We start from the raw sequence: 11,539 nt of genomic DNA, 5'->3' as shown, positions 1-11,539 counted from the left end.
ATTGAGCCTTTTGGTTGGGAAATCTTAGAGAGCCCCTTGGGAATGTGTGATGGATGCAGCTCTTCAAGAAGCTTGCCCGTGCCAGAATGCTGTGTTTGCTTTATATCAGACTTATGCAAGGGATTATTTTGGAAGCAGAGCTGAGTGGCTTGTGAACTTTCTACCTCAGGTCAACTGTGCTCTAGCTGCATGGTCCAAACTGCAATTTGATGGGATAAATTACTTTTGTGTGCTTTTTATGGAGTTTTTTTCAAAGAGTGAACAGGTAATTCATCACAGCAGGTAATTCTGCACAGCACCAGAACTAATTTGCTACAATTTTAGTCAGTTAAAGATGAAGCAATGCAATAACATGTCTTTTAACATAAGCACAAGTTCAGTTGATCACATCTGTATGTGGATATAATATGTGAACTGATTGACCAGTAAAGCAGACAGAGTAATTTATTTTGTCTTGTCTCCTTGAATTCTGCCAGGACAGTTTATTTCACTTCAACCTCAGCAGTTTGTTCAGACTCAGATGCCTGTACAGACTGATTGACCAGTAAAAGGAATTGCTGTGTCTGTAGAAGCCAGTGTGCTCCATATTCCTGTGAAGAACAGGTAAGGCTTTGTTCCTGTGAAGAACAGGTGAGGCTTTGCATCATAATGGAAGTCCCCTCTCCTGTGATACTGGCTTTGGGGGAATAGACAAGGGCTGGTCCCAAATCAGATGACAATTGAAATGGAGAAAATGAGACATTGAAGATAACTATTCCAGGGGTACAGTGGTTTGGATGGGTAAGTAAAGTTACCCAACAGTAATAGGATGACACCTGACTCTTCTTTTTCTCATTTGCACTGGGAAATCAGTATAAAGCCATCACTTAACAGTCTTTGAAAAACACAATCTGTATGTTTCCCCAGGAAAGAGACTTTGCTTAAACTAGGCCTTTGAGACTTGGTACAAATTTAAGCTGCTTTAACTAAAAAAAAAGAGCTTTTTGATAAAACAGGTGATGGTTTTGATGCATTTTCTTTCTCAGAATACCCTGCATATTCCTTTTGTGCAAAAAGAGGGTGAATATTCACAGAATACTGTGTGCTGGCATCCTCAGGTTCACTGTGTTGCAACGGGGTATTTAATCTTACTAGATACCACAAGGTATCCAGATACCACCCTTTGTAGTGCTTTCTTTGGCATGCACTGTCTGCTCTTCTTGCAGCTGTTCCCAAAGAACAAGGTGGGATCCAGCTGCACTCAGTCTTTGTGAGCGCACAGGGAGAGATGATCACTCACTTGAAGAAGTCACCGTATGACATTGGTCAGGCTAAAGGGGTTTTGGGCATCAAACACAGCAAACATGCCCAAGTGGAAGTAGAGAGGCGTTTAGTGCAGGTAAATTCCTGGGGTAGTTGGGCCTGGCGTGGGAGCTGTAGCACATCTACCCTCGCAGAGTATGGTGGGTTCACCTTGCTTACCCTGCTATGGCGGGTCCCAGGTTCAGAAATGAAGGGCAGATGGGGGAAGGGACTGGAACTTTTTGACCCACTGCTCCGCTAGAAATATCTACCATTCACCTCCATCCATCCACAGAGGTTTTCTAGGGATTGTTTCTTGAGTTAGTCTCTACTTCGACTGTTACTTAATTTTGTGCAGTTGATGTTCTCTTCAAAGTCTGTGTAGCTCACATTGTAGCCCATGCTTTTCTTCTTTGTCTGTTCATCTGAGTATTCCATTAAACCCCTGTTTCAGCACTTTTTTGACATTGTTCAGCTGGCTTTAAACTGCATTTCTTTTGGGTATACCTTTTTCTGCCTCATCATTTCCTTCCACCTCCTTCTAAAATCTTAAATAAAAGTAATAAAAAAGGTTTATTGAAATTTGCACACCACTGGAGCATGGTGCTGCACTTGAACTGTATGATTCCATTATCCTTTCAATGTGCTTTTGTCCTGCCTCACACTTCAAGAGCACATCACTTCATTTGCCCAAAAGTTTGAGCTGCAAATGAGTTCAGTGGTCAGGATGCAGAATATCTAGGGGAAGGGTTGGCACAAGACTGGAAGAATACATCAGTGAGCAAATGATAAAGGAATTAGACTAATATACAGACCATAATTTTTCATGTATGCCTTGGACTATGTAGATGTCTTAGTCTTGGCTCTAAGCAGTGTATTATTTGGGAAAGTACATTCAAGCATGACTAATCTGCATTTGTCTCCTTCTCCCAAAACATTGTTTCATTTAAAATGTTTTATTTTTCTGTATTTAAAGAATATTCTTTCATAATCCAAAAGCTATTTTTCATTTTTTTCTAGAACAATTGGTTGGAGTGTTTCTATTAATCTTTCTATTATTTAAGCACTTCTATCTGCAATACACAATAGAAACAAATGAATTGATTTTTTTGAGACAAGCTTGCTTTTGATCCTACAGAAATGATGACTCATGAGATTCATCCAACCCTCATCTGTATTCCTCCCCCAGCTAATAAGTTAAATGTGAGTTTTGTGTTTGTATTAAAAGACAGCCTGTGCTTACCTCACCAGGGAGCTTGTTTGAACATGGAGTTTGCAAGAGAAAAATTCCTTGCCACAGTAAAACTGCTCTCTGAGCATTAAGGAGCTTTGCAAAGTTTGCTCCCCAAGTGAAGAAAACAGCATTAGATTTAATTCATTGCCCACATTTATAGTGAAACTAGTCTGGTGTGTTTGTAAGTCTTCATGGTGATGCCAGAAGGTTTGTGGCTGATACATAAAGAGACAGCAGAAGGCAGAGACCTGTAATAGTTTGTCTTTGGGCCTGTTGATCCTGCAGATGAAGAGTATCAGGATGCACAAGATGCTACACTGATCTAGGATCAAAACACCCTCTATTTTCATGCTGACTGAAACAGTCCTGCAAAGGATTGGGCTGCTGTAACTAAGAAGGGAGCGTGGAACATGGGGATGGGTACAGGTACTACAACTCAGTGCTGCTGCTGAATCCCTGTGTGGTGAGAAGGCAGCCTTAGCTGGAGCTGATTCCATGTTAATGCAGCATGTTATACGTGTTTAAAGCTAAAATAAGTATGGCCTTACAGCTCCATGGTGTGGATGGGGTTTAGCCTTATCAGTACAATTCACTGCATAAGAAATAACCAGTTTCTCTGCAAAGCTGTCGATTTTGCATTGAGTTTTCTTAAATAATAAAATCTTCTGAGCATTGAAGTACTCCTTTTTAGTGAAGTTTGGAGAAGTACAGCGAAAGAATTTCCAGAAAGAATTTCACACTGTGCATCAGCTTGTTCCTATTTGGACACTGCACGTGCAATACTGCATTGCAGGTATTGAGATGATTGGTACTTAACAAAGAAGAGACATGAGACTGATTTTCTAGAAACAATAAAAACTTCACAGTAACTATCCCCTCCCTTCACCTTTCCCTAGGGTGGGAGGGATGGGCTGAAATTACAGAGACTGCACAATAGACATGTCCATTCAGTCAGCCAGAGCTATAAGCCCCTTCCTGTGTAACTCCGACTAACGCCAGACTATCTATGGATTCCTGTTAAAAGGGTTTTGGAGAGTTTGCAGCATTTCTGTTTTTGTGGAACTCTCCACTGCAATTATGGAGTTCTTGACAGATGAACCTGCAGAAGTGCATGTGATTGAACAGCAATTTGTACAGCAAAGGGTTAACAGAACATGCATCTGCAAGAATGAAGGATGCAAGCAACCTACACCATCAACTTCACATTTTCTTATGGAGAAGAACACTTTGAGTAGACACAGCATACAGGAGGAAGAAACTGCACCATGGCAGAAATGGGGAGTTGAACTATGCATTGAAGCTCAAAGATTGAAGGCCCCATAAGGTAAGTCACACTCCTGCCTTACAACTCAGTTAGGATTATGGTTGCAAGCACAGCAAGCACCAGAAGCTTAGGTGAGACAATTCTGCCAAAAAATGTTAGACAGCTCTATGAATAGGCAAGGAATGTCCTTATAGATTGACAGGTTCCTTTCTTCCACCCCATCTCCAGACAGATACAAGAGAAAAATACTGTGATTGACTGCAGGCCAGTAGGCCAAGAGAGATTTTTACATTTCTCCTAACAGAGTGGATTTCATTTCATGGGCACTTTAGCACTAGGACTGACCTAAGTGCAAGTTAGGGGGGGTTGTTTTGGCTGGATTTCCCTTAGCTGATGTCAACACCTTTCCTTAGTTTTTGATTTTCATGAGTGATATGTTGGTTTGACATAATTCTGTGCATGGTCTGAATGTAATATTCCAAATTTAAGAACACAAGGTAAATTCCCAAAGCAAAAGGCAATCTTGGAGACTTCCAAAGCTTCTCTTGTGATAAAAGTAATTTCAAAGTATCTGTGTGCTGAAAAATACCGAATTTCACAGAAAAATAAATTAACCAGCATGTATTTTTCAGTTTGATAGTGTTCCATATAACACAATATTAGTTTCCTCGTTCATTTGTAAGTGTCTGCTCATTAAGGAAGATCTTCTTTACAAAGTGTAGGGGCTGTTTAAATGCTTTAGGGGATGAACATATTTATTATGAGCTGATCATCCTTGTAACTTGTTACATTAAAATATAAATGGATTATAGTCTGATGAGAAGGATGAAAGTGATTACTAAACTGTGGAAATAAATGTGCTAGAACCCTAAATAGTGTAATAATCCTCTAAGGGGAAATTGCACCTCATTCATTTATAATGGTATTATGATTGGCTTTGTTTTAGTCCAACTTTGAGTCAATGCTTCCATGAAAATCTCATGACTTGCCTTCCAAAATGACATCAAAGATGAAAGGAGAAAAACAGTCTTGACAAAACCAGGTCACTACATCAGCAAGAGCAGAGTGGGCTGAGCAGCTCTGCTTCCTAAATCAAAGCCTTGCTGCAGAAGCAGAGCCACGCTCCCGCTAGTGTGTCACAAGTGCCGTTCTCAGCAGTGAGGGATCAAAAAGTGTCACAAAAGCAGAAAAAGGCCTGAAGGTCCTGTCCAGAGCCTGTTGCCTCTCCTCTCAGAGCACTACTGTGCTGAGATCAGAATGTGGAGATCCTTAAGGCATCACTTTTGGGGGATGCCCTAGTCCTAGCAGCTATGGTGGAATGCACAAGGAATGAAGGGAAATAGTGAGTCCTTTGTGCCTAAATCAAGCAAAAATCCCAGCAAAGGATCCGAGGTGTTCTGCTAGCCCTGTGCTTTCAGAAAAGCAAAAGTCCTTTCATAGTCTTGGCTAGGAACTGCCAGAGCTGAGAGAGACTAAAGCATCCACATCTGAACCGTAAGAGAACTGTATGGGCCTGGAGCCCACCTCAGTCTGCCTACAGAGCAAGGAGCTGTGAGGAAACAATCATATCTCACTCCTGCTGGAGTTCCTGTGCTTTCCATCGAGAGACAGAGAGGGGTTTCAGAGTACACACACACACAGGGCCATGCAGACTGCTTTGAAATTGCCATTTGATCAAAATAACTCCTTCATGTACATTTTGGCTGTCTGTAATGGTGGGGTGGGACCAAGAGGGCCTTCATGAAGAGGACTCTGCTCCTGTATGCTTTGCAGCTGTGTCCTCCAGGCTGTGTTGTAAAGGGCCAATTCAGTGTCTATGGCCAAAACTTAACGTGGTATTTATAGTTGGCAGGGTTTGGTAATTAATGTTTCATACAATCTGCTGTGGCATACCTGCTGCTTTTACATGTGTCTTCTGCAAAGTGGGAGTGCTGAGGTGTGCTCATTTGTTGCTGTCTGGTGGAGAGAGAGTGAAAAGTCCTACAGGAAGAATGAAATGTGCTTCCCATATTATCTGCAGTGGCAGCAATGGCTGCAAAGTCTCGGACTTCTGAGACTGAGCAACCACTTTGCAGAGAGGCAGCCTGGGTGCAGAAGGCTCATACAAGTGTCTGTTTTCAAGAGCAGCATCTGTTCTGGCTAACAAGCTCACTCTTTGTGTTGATGATTTACTTTAATTAATGAAGAAGAGACCCTTACCTGTGTCTTTGACCATGTGGGTGCAAGGCCAGGGTTTGGGTGTTTTCACATGAGTAACAGTAACAGTACACAATCCCTGGCAGGTTTCACCAAAGACATCCAATGGCATATATAGCAGATGCTAATGGGAGCCACAAGCTTTGCTGTTCCTACCAAAAGCAAAGACCACCTTGGACCTGGAATGACACACTGTGCAGTGTCTCCTAATGCAGGCCCTACTGTGCACTGAAAGCTGGAGTTTGCCTCTCAAGACCCAGCGCTTCCCCAGCTGCACCTTGTTGGCAGAGGCACCCCAGTTTCCAGATGAAGTAATTTATCAAGGGATTCAGATCAGCTGTGTCTTTCCACAGCATTCTCCTGATGCACTGCAAGCACTACAGGGGCACAGAGACAAGGAGGTACCTGGGTACAGGTAGGTCTGGGTGCCAGGGGAGGTTGTGATAGTACAAAGTAAATAAAGAGCATGAGCTGATGTCTCCCTGGCCTACTAGGTAATCCAGAAGAGGAAAGTAGGGGAGGAAAAGAGAAATTTATTTTTTTAATACTAGGAAGACCTGCCTTGGTTTCAAGTGAGTTAATATCTCAGTGCAAAGTAGTTAACTTCTGTCACCTGGGACTTCTCTGTATAGGAATTTGAGCAGAGCAAACTAATAATTACTCTGGCACATTGGGATTTAAAATGGAATTCTTGCTTCTTGGCATAAATGGAAAGTGATAGTGTAGCATGTGGGAGGTCTTTAATCTTCTGGATTTATTACATTTTGTAGGATTATAATGGTTTTCAAAGCTTTTTGTTTCATCTTGAGCACTGGCAGACAAGCAGGTAACTAAAGGTACACACAGAGCATTTTAATGGGGCTTTTTCCTGAAATCATCTGAGTGGCCAAACCCCCTCTGACCACAGCCCCACCCTCCCATCTGTATTTCATAAGGGTATTACCGCTGTAATTAATATGAGTTGTATAACAGTACCTAATTAAACTCCGATCATGTAGTGTAAATTTAACTTGATTATCATTAGCCTCAGTGAACTCTGCAGGAGATTAATCCTGGTGATTCACTCAGCACAGAAAGCAACAGCAGCAGCTCTGTGGAGGACCAAAATATTAGTGAACAGCAATGCTCTGCACCCCAAAACCCTGCAAGGTAGGTCCCAGTACCAACGGTAGCACGGGTGTCAGAGAGGGGACTGTGCTGGGGCTGGAGTCTCCCCATTGTCAAATTGGTTAAAAACCATTGGGATGCCAGCAGGGTCCTACAGCGTGGTTCTTAAAATCACTGAATAAGGAGTCTGTGAGAGGATTATGGCTTACATAAGAGTTTTATGTCTGTACTAAAGCTACAGCCCCTATGCATTTGTGCACTGTGTTCTGTGTCTGCCAGTGATTCATGGACACCAGAATGTCCTGAATGACTACAAACCACATTTTAAGATTATTTCAGGTACAGGACCAGTACTCTGCAACTGGTGAGGTTTTGTCTCTGGGAATAGTAAAAAGGCAGTAATGTTATTTATTTATATTAATTACTGCATATTAAAATGCTGTATGCTTTGCTTCTGCACATTGTGCTAGAGAATTCTTTGGAAAAGAAACAAATAAGCCTTTTCTAGAGTAATGAGGGTTTTTTCTGTATCTAGTCCAGAAGTACCAGACGTGGGGTTTGTCCTGTCTTTAGTTGTGCACATCTGTTTGTTTGCTGCTAATAATAGTTTAATCAATGGGGCTGATTTCTGCATATTCTCCATCTGACAGTAGCCTAGAAGACCCAGATGACAGCAAAAAAAGGCCTTTTGTATGTGTCACTTTTTCTTTCCTTGTTTTTTTTATTGTTTTGTTTGTTTTGTTGCTTAATTAAAAGCCAAGAGAAAGTTTTACTCTTGTTTGCATGAATGGTCACATCAAATGGTACAGGAAAATCTAGGCCAAGCTGCTTTCAGCAGGCTGAGGAACATTACACCATTGCACCGCTTCCTTTCATAGTAGCAATGCCTCTTAATAAACGTCAGGCACCTTTTGAACTTTCTTTGATGTCGTTAGCATTGCTTTTCACAAGTACCCTGAAGCCCACCTTGCCCCCCCGGCTGTCCGTGGTTGTTGGGAGATGTGTCCGTGTGGGATGGGAAGGAGAGGGATGCGCACGGGGTGCATCCTCGCTGCCTGCAGAAACGGTGCCGGTTATATAACGCCCTCGCTGGGTAACGAGGTGAAACTCTGTCAACTCTTCTGCAGGAGCTTTCAGAGGGTTTTGGGCTGCTGGCTGGCTGAAGGGTAAGTCAGAGAGTGTTCCTCAGGGTGGGGGGTGTAGTGGGGTACACACACAGGTGTGAGTGTGTACAGTGCTGAAAAGATGCTCCAGAACTACGAGCTGAAATGTGAGTGCAGGCAATGATACCTCAAGCAAACCCAGCTACTCTGCATAGTTATCATCTTGCCTGAAACACATCATTTAAAGGTATTGGTGCTTTGTGAAAGAGCTCTGTAACTTGTTTGCGTTGTTTGTCTGTTTTCCTCTAACATGCCTGAAACACAATTAAGAATAAGCTGTCTTTAAGCCACAATGGCTTTCCCTTAACAGTGGTAATAATACTTTGTGAGAAAAGGCTGTGCTCAGGCAGTGAAATGGTTTATATCTAACAATTCAAGATGCTGACACTGTTCAGAATGTAACTTGCTGGGGCTTTGCTGTTGTTTTTTGCACTTGCAGAGCAGTGTCTGCTTGCAGCTCAGCTGCTACATTTGTTTGTCTGAGTGCAAATGTTTATGTTGACTGGTGAGTGGATGCTGGATGATTGTGTTCATTAGTACAGGATATCCATGTCTGTTTTGATTTAAGACTGGAACTATAGATCTGGATGTGCGTACCTCTGTCAGGGAAGAGCTACTCATGAGAGTAGCACTCTCATGGAGCTCCTGTCAAATGTGTGTCTCAGAGCAGAAAGCAGTCTTGGTTTGCAGCAAGATGAACAAAGAGAATGCCTAAGCATTTGGGATTATGTTTGCACTCTAAGTGCTGTATGTGCTTAAAGTATGCAGGAGTTACTGGGGAAACTGGTGGTTGCCTTACAGAGACAAAAGGGCTGTAGACTGGGGCTGTGAATCCACAGCCCTGTTAGCTGTAAGCTCAAAAGATTCAAACAGCAATAAATGGAGCTTAAATGGACTTAAATAAGTGAGGGATCTGAATTATTCAGAAACAGAAGTGTTTGTTCCTCAGCAGTCAGGTGCCTGAATCCGGAGCAGCCTCAGGCCGTGGGACTGGCATTGTGAGGGTGAGTGTTGTCCTAAAATGAACTGTGCAACAGAAAAATCACTTGGTATGAGATGCAGGCTTGTATTCCCCTGGGACTGTGAATCTCTTGTACTGAATTTTTAGACTCTTTTTTGTTATTATCTAAAAGGTACTTGATGCCACAATTCCTGTCACTTTGGGTTTTGTATTTGTTCCTTGCAATATTCAGCTGGAATAGCAGTTTGCTGAGCCCACATCCTATTTCGTCTTTGTTCTCCTTCTCTCGCTGGGTATGAAACCAGTGGCCCCATGGATCTGGCTGGTCCATGGTTGATTGTGTGGCCCTTGTGTAATAAGATGAGTGTAAGAAGAGGGGACTTAACCCGAGAGTGGTGTCTTGTTCCAGACTCAGGTGGGCTGCTCAAGGACTGGTGGCCAAACAATTCACACAGGGTCTTGGGGGTTATGGGCAGTCAGATATGTGGTGGCCACTTCTCTTGCATCTTCCCATTGCCAGTGCTTCTGCTTTGTTGCAGAAGTTTAGCAGGGAGCAGCTCCCTGATCTTTTGTACCCCCACCCTGGGAGGGGTGTGGCAGGGCTGGCTGAGACTGTTGCCTGCAGTGCCCAGGACTTGGATGTCAGGAAGGGAAATGAGCAGATGAAGTCCCACCTTGGTGGCAAGCGGGGCATATAAATGTCTTTGCACGAGGGGAAGTGGCTTCTCTGTGCTGCAGGAACACCCCATCACTTGGGGATAGATTGTTAATTGTCCACTCTAAGTGGGTGCAACTAGTAAAAACCATGAAGATTGCAGGCAGGTTGAGGCAGGAACTTTCCCTTACTACAAGCTATATATGGTGCAATAAAGATTGCTCCACAACGGGCCTACAAGCATGACCCTGTTTGGGCCTCTGCTTGCTCTAGATTATGCCCTAGGGAGGATAGTGGGCACGTGGTACTTCTAATACCATTTGGAAAGGTGCAATTCATGCTTTTATTACTCTGAATGTGTTCCTCAGATCACACCTCGTGAGCGTTTGCTGTGCTCCAAAAGGTAGGGAAGAAGGGCAAGGAATAACCACATATATGGCATGATGGGTCTGTTATGACCTGGCTTGAAGGTCCCTTCTGAATCTCACTGGGCTCATTGTCTGGGCCAGAAATGGATCCCAAATTTGAAAATATGAATAGCATTTATATATAAAGATCTCGCTCGCTGACCAGTTTCTGACTGATACCAGCCACAGGCAAACAAAGTGCAAGAGTTTTAATGGCTCAGGTTACAGCAGTAACAGCTGTCTATGGGCAGAACTGGACAGAATGGAAGAAGCCGTTCAGATGAACAGAACCCTGAGCAGGGTTCTTCCTAGGTAGTGCTTATAGGATGTCACTGAACCACAAGCTAGCTGGGATTGTTGCTTTTTTTATCCCCCAGGCAGGAACTAGGATGGATTTGGGTGAAGTTTTTTTGGCTTGGTTTGATTTTTAAAATTTTTAATCTAAACCCACACTGAAACAAAACACAGTTTGTTTTTGATCTGGAATAGCCATGTAACTGAAAACTAGTAGCTGTTAAACCTGTTCCCCAGAAGGACTCCCAGAGCCCAAGGCGTGGTGTCATACTGCACCCTCCTGACCATTCTGTCTCTCCCTCACTTGCGCTACATCACACATCATTCAAGCCAGATGTAGAAACCAGGAGCAGTGGACTACGTTGAGGTTTCAAGTGGTGCTGTGCTTTGGCACAGTGAAAGGAGGTACTTGGGGATATGCTGCCTCTGTTTCATCCACATTGTCTTTCTCCATGTGAGCTGGCTTAAGCCAGGTGGAAGCTAATCATCCAGTTTGGTCCTTGACTTAAAACTGAGCCACAACAGCTTCAGTGACACCAAAGCTGGAAAGTTCAGCTTCAGTCTACCAGGCTCTCTAGTTCTGGGATAGGGTATAATGGAATAGAAGCAGGACAGAACTGGACAGCAAACAAAGACTGCTAAATGCACATAGTCATAAAAGTCATTCTAATAATTGGAAGTGGTGGGCAGCCTTGTTGGGAACTGAAACATAGATGCCAAGAGTTAACCATGCCTCAAAAACTATGCTCCACTGTCTCTTTCTGCTAATTTCTGTCTTGCTGGGCAGGAGGATGGGCAAAAACCTCTGCTTTTCCTTTCCAGAAGGAAGAGATAAGTTAGTCTTGTGTGCATAAGCAATGCAGCAGTACCCCCAGAATGGCAAAGACAGCAATGGAGTTAGGCCAGGCCATCTAATGCTGCAAGTCCTTGAGTGCTGGGTGTATCATTGAGGCTAAGTAGAAGGCCGTAAGTGACCA

The 11,539-nt window shown here is 43.2% G+C and overlaps 1 protein-coding gene across 1 annotated transcript in view; it reads left to right on the top strand.

Annotated features, from left to right (window-relative positions):
- Positions 1 to 8,183: 8,183 nt before the first annotated feature.
- Positions 8,184 to 11,539, top strand: part of PASD1 (PAS domain containing repressor 1) — a 104,857-nt gene continuing 101,501 nt past the window's right edge. The window contains exon 1 of the mRNA XM_071569540.1: positions 8,184 to 8,248. The gene's annotated coding sequence lies outside the window, so the exon portion shown is untranslated. The remainder of the gene's footprint in view (positions 8,249 to 11,539) is intronic.

Source organism: Pithys albifrons, chromosome 14 (genome assembly GCF_047495875.1).
Source record: "Pithys albifrons albifrons isolate INPA30051 chromosome 14, PitAlb_v1, whole genome shotgun sequence".
NCBI lineage: Eukaryota > Metazoa > Chordata > Aves > Passeriformes > Thamnophilidae > Pithys > Pithys albifrons.
The sequence above is the reverse complement of the archived record's forward strand: the minus strand, read 5'-3'. Positions and strand labels throughout refer to the sequence as shown.